This window comes from Nycticebus coucang, chromosome X (genome assembly GCF_027406575.1).
Source record: "Nycticebus coucang isolate mNycCou1 chromosome X, mNycCou1.pri, whole genome shotgun sequence".
Classification (NCBI taxonomy): domain Eukaryota; kingdom Metazoa; phylum Chordata; class Mammalia; order Primates; family Lorisidae; genus Nycticebus; species Nycticebus coucang.
The window spans coordinates 129,707,040-129,719,717 of NC_069804.1; the positions used below are offsets into that span (position 1 = coordinate 129,707,040).

The 12,678-nt window shown below is 41.6% G+C and overlaps 1 protein-coding gene across 1 annotated transcript in view; it reads right to left on the bottom strand.

The window, feature by feature from the left end:
* Nucleotides 1–12,678, bottom strand: part of PAK3 (p21 (RAC1) activated kinase 3) — a 290,487-nt gene that overhangs the window by 128,894 nt on the left and 148,915 nt on the right. The window lies entirely within an intron of this gene.

Genomic DNA, 12,678 nt, shown 5'->3' on the forward strand with positions numbered 1-12,678 from the left:
TATATGTGTGTAAATCTCCATTAAAATGGACAAGTCCTCCCTGTCCATAATTTCCCTAAAACCTTGAATGTCTTCTCCTGTCTTTGGAGTCCATCCATGGTTCAAATTTTTGCAGGTGTACAAAGCCTTTTCAAATCTAACTCCAAAATCATCTCTTTCTATTCACAATCCGTACTCCCTAGGATTTAGCTAGATTATGTAAATCACAATAAAGCCCAACAAGGAGACAGTGAGCTGCCACCAAATAATGGCAAATAATACAAAATAATAAGTACATTTTAATTATAGTGATGTAAAATATGCCTACAGAAAACAATTAGAAGAAATCATCAAAATATAGTTGGGTTAAAGTAGTAGGATTATGGGTGATTTTTCCTTTCTATTTTCAAACTTACTTTTATAAAGATAAATATATCTTCATATACTTTAATTGTCAAAATGGGTCATGAACCCTCCCAGTACATTTTTATTCAATTTTCTCAACACTACAGAACATGCAGCAATCCTTTCTCCATAATGCCAAGAAAGTATGTTTCAAGACCAAGAGTGAACAAATGTATATATCCAGGCCCTTTCAGGAAAAGTCACACAAAAGATCTGTAGAATCACCAAAGGTAACTTCTCAGGCAGTTGGACAATGGGATGGCTCTTTTGAATGAATTCATTTTAAACTGTAATGAGAGGGAATTGTAAAAACAACAACAACAAAAAAAAAACAACAATCTAATCTGTAACAAAATGGAGGGGGGGGCAAAGGCTAAGTAAACTACAAAATCCAGACTATTTTAAGGGTCACTCTGCATTTTATTTTCATTAATTAAAAATATATTTATGCACGCATGAGTATCACATGAACATTGTAAAAAGTGGCAGAGCTGGATTTGTATCTAAATCTGAGTCCAAAACTCATGCTTTTTCTAGTATGATGCAGGTATGCCTGCTAAGACTTAAACATAGTATTACTGGTTTTGTTAAGATACATAATTGCTTTTAAAAAACTACACAAGATTATTGTTCTTAAAAAAAAAAAATCAGGCATTTTAAAAATAGCTTTTTGGATATGGTGTTTGTCTTCTAATGCAACAAAAGCCCAACAGCCTCCCTCTCAAACCCTTGATTAATAGGTTGAAATCAGGATGGTTCTGCTTCCAATGATTTTACAGATATCTTTTTAATTAACTTCAGAGTTACAAAAAAGCAACCATATCACATTGATTTTTTTTTACAACATGGTAAAAGTAACCTAAAGAAAAAAAAAAAAACACGGATCTAAATAAATGTCATTTACTCAAACTTAGCATCTCTGATTTATAAAACACATTTATTTGGGTTAAATAAGAACCCTTTTTTTAAGAAACAGAAAAATATAACTGGATTTTTCCTGGCTAATGATTTAACATGGGTCTTCTAGGCTATTGATTTAAATTGTAATTAAAAGGTATTTGATTTTACTCTAATCCTCCCGTACACTTCAGCTATAACTTGGAGCTATTTATACAGTCACTACACATGGTTATTTAAACGTTTCATGTGTGTATTTCTTCTCTCACTGGTAATTACAGAAAGTAGCATAGGGCCAAAATCCTATTAGGTGCTTGACAAATTAAAGCATAGTGATGTCATCGAAAAGGGCTGGACTTAGGACCCAAGTCTAGCACAAAAGACTCAGGTCTTCCAATGAAAGAATGATATATTATTCTTGACACAAGAAAGCAGTCTTCACTCCAAGAATATAGGGGAAGTGCATGGGATCTCTCAGGGAAGAAATTCTAAACTGAAATGCCTTAAAAATTTCATCTGTGTAATTTTTCCCACTCAACTCCTACCATCCATCCCCTTCTTTCTTGCTTGAGAGCTCTTTGATTTAAGGATATAACAATACTACCATAATACCTACTTGGCATGTCTACCCTACTTCTCAGGTTACAAACCTATTTTGTTTTCTTTTTGCTGCTGTTGTTGTTCTTTTGTTTGTTTTGTTTTGTTGACACAGTCTCATTCTGTTGCCCTGGGTAAAGTGCCAGTGTTATAGCTCACAGCCACCTCAGATGCTTGCATTTGGTCTTGCCTCCGCCTTCCTAATAGCTGGAACTTCAGGTGCCAGCCACAATGGTCTGCTATTTTTAGAGATGGGAATCTTGCTCTTGCTCAGGCTGGTCTTGAACTCTTGGGTTCACGCAGTCCACCTACCTTGGGCTCCCAGAGTGCTAGGATTACAGGCATGAGCTACCATGCTCAGCCTTACAAACCACTTTTTTTTTATTTCTCCATAAGATCCTCACGAAACCTGCAACAGTTTGCTGTAGCAATTATTATGATCTGGATTTCATAGATTAAGAGAATGAGGACTCAGGGGTTTGAAGTTGTCTGTCCAGTGCCTCACAGACATGGTCCTAGAAACAATGTCTTCCACTGGCTCCTGTTTTCTACCACCCTACACAGCAATCCAAGTTGTATTTTCCCTTTGGGTCCCTTCAACCCAACCAGCCCTTTGATTACTTTACCATGAGAGGTGAGAGGGTCTGGGCTTGTAGCAACCAAATTAAATGAAAATTAGTATCTTCAAAGTGTTCCGGTCAAATCCTGAATAAAGGGAACATTGCTCACTCTCATATACCACTGTTAGGTGTATAAAATGGCACCATCTTTTTGGAGGACTAGGGTAATACTTATGAAATTTTAGAATACATATACCACTTGATCCAGCAATTCCAGTTCAAGGAATTTGCCTATGGACATAGTCATAAAAACATGCCAAGATGTGTCCCAGTACATTCAATGCTGAATCTTATGTAAGAATGAAGAATATTATATAAGGGATAGCCTAAATGTCCCCCAATAAGGGAATTTTTAAGACACTCTGTTAAGGTTTGATTGTCATATACAAAGCTCCGTGAATTTGGGGATAAGTATACACACCTTTGAAACTATCGCCACCATCAGGGGTCCTCAAACTTTTTAAACAGGGGGCCAGTTTACTGTCCCTCAGACCATTGGAGGGCTGGACTATAGTTTAAAAAAAAAACTATGAACAAATTCCTGTGCACACTGCACATATCTTATTTTGAAGTAAAAAAACAACACGGGAACAAATACAATCACACCACCTCATGTGGCCCGCAGGCCATAGTTTGAGGACCCCTGATCAAGGTCATAGACATATCCATTACCTTTCAAAGTTTCCTCCTGCCCCAGAGAACTGTTAAATAAACTGTTAAATATACATATTTTAGAATATTATCCATCAGCAAAAAGAATCAAATAGATTCCTATACCAAAACAGAAACACATCTTGATACATTCTTGTGTGAAAAAATTGCACAACATGTGTACTATGGTTATTTTTGTTTAAAAATTGTGCTTATGTTTGTGTTTAAGCTGGAATTATACATATCAAATTTCTATTTTTTTTTTTTTTTGAGACAGAGCCTCAACCTGTCGCCCTGGGTAGAGTGCTGTGGTGTCACAGCTCACAGCAACCTCAAATTCCTGGGCTCAAGCAATTCTCCTGCCCTTGCCTCCCAAGTAGCTGGGACTACAAGGCACCTGCCACAATGCCCGGCAATTTTTTGGTTGCAGCCGTCATTGCTGTTTGGCAGGCCCAGGCTGGATTCGAACCCGCCAGTTCAGGTGTATGTGGTTGGCGCCTTAGCTGCTTGAGCCACAGGCGCTGAGCCTCTTTTTTTTTTGAGACAGAGTCTTGCTTCATCGCCCCTGATAGAGTGCCATGGCATCATAGCTCACAGCAACCTCAGACTCTTGGGCTCAAACAATTTTCTTGCCTCAGCCTCCCATGTAGCTGGGATTACAGGTGCCTGTCACAAAGCCTGGCTATTTTTATACAAATGGGGTCTCGCTCTAGCTATGGCTGGTCTTGAACCTGTGAGCTCACCCAGAGTGCTGGGATTACAGGTGTGAGCCACTGCGCGCGGCCTCACATCAAACTTCTAATAGGATAACTCTGGGAATAAAAGAGCAAACTTCTAATAGGGTAACTCTGGGAATAAAAGAGAAGAGAAGAAGCCATGTGGGCATGTGTGCATGATGGGCGCCATTAACTGTTTGTTTTTTTAAATATGTATATACTTTGGTATTGTTTGCATGTTTTTACAGTAAGCATATACCTGATTTTACTTGTAAGAGACCCCATTTAAAAGGGAAAAATAGGCTCGGCACCTGTGGCTCAGCGGCTAGGGCGCTGACCACATACACAGGGTGGGGGGGTGTTCAAGCCCTGCCCAGGCCTGCCAAACAATGACAACTACAACAAAAAAAAAAGAAGCTGGGTGTTGTGAAGGACACCTGTAGTCCCAGCTACTTGGGAGGCTGAGACAAGAGAATCGCTTAAGCCTAAGAGTTTGAGGTTGCGGTGAGCTGTGAGGTCAAGGACTCTACAGAGGGCGACAACGTGAGACTGTCTCAAAAAAGGGGGGGGAGTGGAAATAAACAGCCTTCTTTAGGTTACGACAAAAACAAACAGGCAAACGAAGCAGCCCTGCTATGCCTAAAGAGGTCTGAATGCTTGGACACTGATTCAGGTGTGGCAATCAATATTCAGGCCGAGCTGGGCCATATCTGGGCAGGCACTGGCTGCAGGGCAGGGATGTGTAACCCACTAGTTATACTGCACAGAAGCAACATGGATTTCTCAGATCCTCTCTCCCCACTGCCTTGAGTCTCACTGCCAAAAATTACGCCCAGTCATGGACTCGGGGTCTCTGTGGCTCTCATTCTTCACATCTTTTACCAGAGCAGCTGCGCTTTTTGAAAATTCCTCCCCCTCTTCCCACTCTGAATACAAAAGAACCTGATTCAGCAGCTGGTGCACAGGCATCAGCTAAGAGCACAGTGCCCACTCCTCTTACACTGCAGCCTGTTGCCATCACTGCAGACTAGTCCTTCTGGCCCCTTCCTTCCTGCCTCCCCAGGCCAGTCATCAGGGGCCCAAGCTCTCCTGTAGCAGGCAGCATCGCTGGTAGCCTGCTGGGCAAAAAGCAAGGAGCCTCACAGATGCCAAGAAGTGGAATCCTCGGTCTTTCAATACTAGAGGCTAGGGGAAAAGGGAAGCCCATGGCTAGGAAATCATTCTTGGATCCTCAAAGTTCTGGCCAGGGAATTAGGAGACCCAGATTCTACTCCAACCTCTGGAGAGGAAACCTGGAGTGAATAAGATTCAAATTCCCCTAGGGACTACCTAGTTTTCTCCTCTGTCAACCTGCCCTCCCTATCCCCTGGACTGCTGTATGGATACAAATGGCTAATGGAACACGAGTGGATTTAATGGAAACAGAGCTGTACACCTCCTTAAATAGGTTTGATGAGTCCCCATTCACATACACTCCCTAAATGGTGGGAGCTTGGGAAAGGAGGGTCTCTCCTAACCTTCCTTCACTATAATTAGCCCCTGTTAGAGACCTGCCCTGTAGAACCTACAAGCTTTCTGAAGCCCACAACTTCTGCCCGCCTCCCTTTCACTGGGGAGTTAGTAAAGGAAAAGCAGAAAACAATTAAAACCAGGTGGCTCTGGGTGAACTTATATGAGAATTAGAAAGTTTCTCTCCTCTGAATTGGTTTTAATTAGCCCTGCTTCCACTATGGCCCTACATATCAAACCACATTATTTAATTGAGCTGATGCTCTGTTTGATTTTCCTCCCAAGTGGATCACATTATACATTCCATGCTCATACACTCCCAATCACTGCACTACTGGAACCTAAGTTTACCTAAAGAGTAAACTGAAATTGGAAAGTTGGTTTCACTGCTCTCCTCCTTTTACTGTGGAAAAAAAGAGAGAGAGAGAGAGAGAGTGAAAGAAGGAGAAAGTGGAGGACAAAATCTAAGGAACAAAGAACCAAGGAGGCAAATAGAAAACCAAATCTTTTTTTTTTTGGACTGGCTGGACTATGATGTCATGTTTTCCCAGCTCACCTGTGATTGGCTGCTCAGTTCAGCATCTGCTGAGAGCTAAAGGCTGATTATTTGCCGGAGATACAGACCTTTCAGGGAAGCTTTGAATCATTACTGGTTGTCGTGACAACCTGGGCAGTGTCTGTTCCTGATAACCACATAATGAGGTTGTCAGGAACAGAAGTACCCCCATCCCCACACCCGACCTATCTGAAGGGGTGAGCAATGGAACATTTCTCTCACCAAGCTAAGGGGAAAAAACCCCCATCAACAAACAGGCAAATGGTGGAGATCCTCTCAGATAATATATGTCAGCCAAATCCTGGGACAATCTTAAATTTCATACCTACCACCTCCAGGTCCCTCCCTCCATGTTCTTGCTAGAATCCAGAGACCTGAGAAATAGGTAGTGAAGGGGTGAGGCATCTCTGCAAAAGCTAAACAGGGGGAGGTGTGAGTGAATGCCTAATTGATTAAGGCATATTACTGCTCTTCAAAGGGCACCAGCATGAGCAGTCCAGGGGCAATGAGGGGCATGTGTGAAAGATGGCAGGGCATGGCCAAATCCAGTCACCAAAGCCCAATACAAAAAGCTTGAAAGGGATGGATTCTGGGCTTTTGTGCCTGGTACTTTCATTCCCTTTTGAGTACACACCTCACGCTATATTATCTTGGGGCTCCAGATGTTCATGAGAGGATACATCAGCTGTATCTTCCTCGGCTAGATCTAATAAGTACCTACAAAGTGCCAGGCACACAGCTATGTGCTACAGAGGCTACACAGATCAACCGAACTTGGACCATCTTCTCCAGGAACTTGGAATCTATCTAGTTGGGGAGAAAAGATACCTACCCAAGGAAATGTGACTCAAGAGAAATGTAGTAAGAATTACAAGGGAAGTGTGAGAGGTAGATAAGTTGATTTCTCAACAGGGCGCCCTGCCTCAATCCTGCGGTATCCAGGGGAACATTTGCAGATGAACAATCCCTGAACCCAGAGGCACCCAGACAGACTGGACGAGGCCTATGCCATCACAAGTCAACAGATGGGAAGGATTAAACTCTCTGAGTCTGTAGTTAGATTGGAAACCTGGTTTACTTCCCCGCTTGAATAGAACTAGCTTCTCCCTCCCCCTTTATTTAAATACACCATTGGCTGTTTACCAACCCCCTGCCGCTTACCCTGCCTCTCTCTCCATCCAGTCTTCCTGGGAACTTGGGATTCTTTCAACCCTATCTTTTGCATAGGCACCTTTGTTAGAAATCAATAAAAGCCTCTGAAGAGGCCAGAGAGAGGCTGCATTTTCTCGGTTTACTCAGCCTGAGTTAATGTACACCTTCTCCAGGCAAAGTCAGACTTTGTTTTAAACTCTCGTATTTTCCGCGTCGTTTTTCCCAGCCGGCATTCAAACCAGGTCTGGGTTCTCTCGCAAAAACAGGGAAGTCAAAAATCCTTAATTTCAGAGAGAGAAGAATCATATCCAGACTGTCACCCTTTAGCTCCAACCCATTTTTCTAGGTTCTTCTCCTGCCTCCCATCCCTTATGCCCCAAGTGTTGGCCTGATCAGACTTTTTCTGTTTCCGTGACATGCCTTGACTTTCATACCTCTGTGCTTCCCCGCTGCCTACCACGACTTTCTTCCTCTTTTCCCTCCTTGGGAATATTTAACACATATCCCAGACTCTACTCAAGTGGCATCTTGTTGGTGAACAAACTGGTCCCACATTTATAACTTCACAGAAATCTGGTATAAATGGATTTGATTAATTCACTGAATATCACTACTGCACCCCCAATTCAAATCCAAGCACACATAAGAGATCAATTATGAATCATTCAAGGTAGAGCATAAAGTCAGAATACTTCAGAAAATTCTTACTTTAATTCTTACTTACTAGGATAACTAGCTGAAACAGGTTCTCCTATTCAACTTCTTTTATAGCGTTCTTATTTGGAAGTAGTTTAAGGCTCACAAGAAGGTACAAAATTTCCTTTACCAAGTTTCCCCCAATATTTTGATACGTTGTATTGATTTTATTATACACAGGTACAGCACATTGTCAAAACCATGGAAATTGACATCAGTATACACTACTAATTCAAATACAGACCTTATTCCGATTTTGCTGGTTTTTATATGTACTCTTCCATTAACTATTTACCAACTTATCTGAAAAAGAGTAAAACTACTAATAGTTTGTCGAATGCCAACATTTTTTTCTCATCCCCTTCAGAAAAGAGCCAAAACTGGAAAGAATCAAAACTTACCAAGGACTGAAGAGTGAAAATCAGCTTGGACTAAGACAAAGCAGGCCTGCTATTAATCAGGCTGGGAGGACGAACAGATAAAGCCAGCTGCAAAGTTAGCAGAAAACACTGCTTCTCCCAAGGTCACTGGTAGGGACCCGCCCCAATAGAACGTCCCGCCCAGGAAGAAATGAATGCGCCAATCCGTACCCCTCTGAACTTTTTAAATTCCCGTCCACCTTAACCCATGTGCTTTCTTGAACTCAGCTTTCTCGCACCCAAGTGGAATAAAGGCCGCGTTGCCCACAAAGAACCTGGACTCCGATTCCTTTCCTTCACATCTCAGAATAATTTCTCATTTTTGGTCCTTAACCTCTCAGTCACAAAGCAGTTGTAAAGCACAAGAACAACCTCCTCCTCCTTTGAGTGACTACTGCGTGCTTACCAGTGATGTCACAGACTTGCTTTGCTATTTATTACTGGGAATACCCAATTGCTAAGCAGCCTAATAAATTTGACTTTGTCAAGACTACAATCTTGCCTCTGGTAGTATTTGGCTAATTAAACTTTAACATAACAAATGACAAGATAACCAAGCCTGGGTTACCTGGAAAGCCCTCTTAGTTAGGGGAAGTTAGCCATATTTCCTTGATTCTATCTAGAAGCTCACGGTGTGACTAAAACTGTGATCTACATAGCAGATGTCTAATACATTCTCACTGCATTGACATGAAATTGTTCTATATTAAATGTGGTGGAATAGTACTGAATACGAGGACAAAAGCCAGGAAGGACATTACCACCCAGGTTCAGTCTGCAGACTCTGTAACTGAACTGCTAGAATTCAAATCCCAGATTCACTTATTTGGTCCCTCTGAACTTCAGTTTCTTCATCTGTGAAGTAGGGATCTACTAGGACTTCCTTTTTAGGGTAACTGAGAAAATTAAATGTAAAATTCATGTAAATTAGGAAAGAATCAGGGCAGTGGTTCCCAACTCTGCATCACATGGGAATCACCCAATGATCTTTGTAAAATGCTGATGTCCGGCTCCTACCCACAGACATTCTGATTCAATCACACAGCAGGAATCTGGGCATTGAGATGTTAAAACATCTCCTCAGCTCCTCAACTCCTCTGGATTCTAATACGCAGCAAAATTTGGGCAACAATGCACTAGAGACTACTTTACTTAAGAGGCTGCCTTTCCTCCTTCGGTTTGTGGGAATTCTCTCCCAATCTCTCTCAGTATGTGATCTCCCTGAGCGTTGGAGGAGGGCCGGGAAGTAGAATTCTGGAATTTACTCTAGGGGAAGGCATTTAACTGTGGTCCCCTAGGAGGCTTCCCTCAGCTTTGTCTGCAATTCCCATCCTGTCTTACCAGGTGGTTTGTTCAGTCTGGAAATGAACATAGACTTTTTCTCCCATGTTCATAGCAAAGTGATGGAAACATTGAATACTTGGGTAAAATCTCTCCTTTTTCTCCCTCCCAAACATAATTCAGTCACACTTCGAAGTAAGTGATTTTAAGTGTGAATTGAAAAACAAAGTTAATATGTGCACACAAGACTGGCTGACCGTCTAAGATATATTTCATAGATGCAGTTCTCAGTGTGCTGCTCCATATAATTAAGCACCTGTTCCACCTCCTAATCAATCCTTACTTTAGCTTAATGCAGGAACTCCTTCCAGTCTATGTTTTCCGGTATTCACTTGATAAGGTCACTTGTGGGGGAGGGGAATTCAAAACAGCTTGCCCCTTCCCGCCTTTTTAATCACCCAAGACAGCACATTCTCTACTCAGTAAATAATAAATATGAATGAACTGTTGGATTTTAAAGGTCAGTTAAAGAGAAGTTTGAAATACCAGGAGTGCCAAAAAAATGTATACGCAATTTAAGCGATCTTGCTGGGCGTAAAATTGCTCTTCCCCCAAAGTACATGAATTGCCGGTAAAATGGATGTGGGTGGCATGTCTACGGACACTGGACCAGGAACAGTACCTTCAGATATTTTCAATTCACCTTTGAAAAGTAATACATAGATAATGTCCCTTAAAATGTGCATAATTTTGGGCCCCCTCTGGATGTTCATGATGATTTTTAAAATGGATTTACGATCTCCTCTTCCCTGCCCCCCCATACACACTACTTGCTCGTTCCAGCTGCTAACATGGAAAATTTTAACGAATTCTAACATGCCAAGCTAAAGTTTACTGCCAAAAAGGGAAGGGGACAGGTTGCTAGGCAAATTAATACTATAAACATAGAAAAGTGACAGCCTTCTAGGGGAGTACTAACACACGGTTCTTAAGCGCCATTCTAAGTGCACTTTGCATTCAAATGACCAATATGCTAATTACAGCCCTTATCTGTTTGTTGGCGGCCTTAAGAGTCTAGGCAGCTCACAGCATAGACCCCAGCCAGCAGTTTGACTGCAGGTTTTTCGAAATAATAACATGGCATTTCTTTAAACATATTTTCAAATTCAAGCTTCCTACAAATCAAGATTGGCCTTTCCCTCATTCAGGGAATTAGTGAGGCTTAACTGTGTTCACTATGGTGCCTTCCCCCACAAACCCCTGCTAACAAAGGCTCTGACTCCTACTAAAGCACAGCCTATTGGGGCAGATTTCCATAGTAATTTGCCGGCTCTCTTTTGAAAGACGTGGGGCGTCTTTGTAAATGGGATTGGTAGATGGAGGGGCTCAAGGGGTGTACTCTCTCACTAATCATGGCCCTTTTTAAATTCTCACCACCCATGTAAGGCCAGAAAGAACTCTTAACCCAGCTTTTTGCAATTTAAAGCAAACATCCCCTCATTCTAGTCCTTAGAGAGAAGTAGACAGAACACCGTTTTCCCTACATTCCAGTTGAAATTATCAGATATTTGATCAGAGCCATATTGGGGGTGGAAGACTGACAATTTATCACACTTACCCCTAGTCCAGGCTCTCTTTGGCTTTGTCTAGTGGAGTGGGCTGATGGTGAAATGCTGGTGTCTGGCCCCTACCCACAGACATTATTGTTCATTACTTTTCCTTCTTTGATTTTTAGTAAAATCTAAACCAGCTAGAATTCCATAAACAGCAGCCTCAAAGGATAAATATATTTCTATTTTGCTATATTCCACTTTTTCAAAAAGCTCCCCCACACACACACACACAAGCTGACATCAGGGTCCTCTCTACAGTTGAAGACAATGATCCGTGGACACGACAGGCTTATTCTTGAAAAAATTATGAAACTGGTTTTAATGTATTTTTTCTCTTCCTGTATTCTATTTTGTTCTTTCAGGGACTTCTCCCAGGCACCTAGAAGCCCAGTGAGGTAAAGTACTGCCCTTTTCCTTCCTGGATCTGGGAAAGAGGTAATCAGATTGACTTTCTTGCTGGGACAGCCTCATCCATTTCATTTGCTGCTTCTCATAGGTAGCTGTCCTATTATAGGACCCCTTTGGAGTGAGCAACAATGCTTGAATCAAAGGAATGAGTTGTAGAGGTAAAAGTGTAGACTCCACTGCATGTGTTTGTGGAGGAGGTGAAAGAGGGATTGTTTCGGAGGAGAAAAATTGCAAATCACACTGCTGAACAACCTTCCCAGGGTTCTCAGAGATGCACACCGTGTTTTCAGTAATCCGCATCATGTTTTCAAAGGCAGACGTCTACTTTCTACATGAAAGCAAGACATTCATCAACTCCAGGAAGCTTAAAACAAAAAACAAAGCTTTTGATTAAAAAGAAATTTAAAATGCCTCACAGAGATGATAACCCTCTGGTTAATTGCAATCTGACCATGTTAGGAGTTGAGGCCAGCCCCTGCTCCAAGCATCTTTCTTTGCTGCCTTGCCTGAATCTGCTTTCTGATTTAAAGGGCTGGGGGTGACAGTGGGGTTGAGTTGCAATCTCACGACTACTTTAGCCAAGCTCTGGGATATCCTGGATTAAAACACTAAATTGAGAAAAATATTTTCTGGCCTGGGGATTTTGATTGACAATGATGCTTTATGTTTATTATGTTATTTTTTAATGAATTCTCTTGTTTTGAAGATGACATCTAAAAACAATCCAGCCCTTGAAGATAAGTTGAATGCTTTCTGCCACTGCTAGAAAACGGGTTTGTATGCGGAAAAAAAGTCAACTATATTTTCCTGTAAGGAGATTTTCTACCTGGCTCATTTTGGGCAAACTAAGAGCCCAAAACAGTGTCTACATTGGTGTAGATAGAGAAATAGACTAGGCCATTTACTCAGTAGGTGATTTGCAAAACTAATGAAAGGGGTAGTAATTTTTCAAATAACTGTGCCAAAACACACAAAAAAGATGGAGCCAAAACAAAACATAAAACCCTAGGCATTCCCCTGAGTTGGGGAAGGGACAGCTTCAAAGTTTCTAAATCATAAAGACAAATAAGTTACAGAAGGGCCTGGAGGCAGGAGGACTCAGTTGTCCGGCAAGGTGGTTTCATACTACCTTATGCTGAGCCATCTACAAACTTCTCAACAAACTTGACAGCAGAGCTT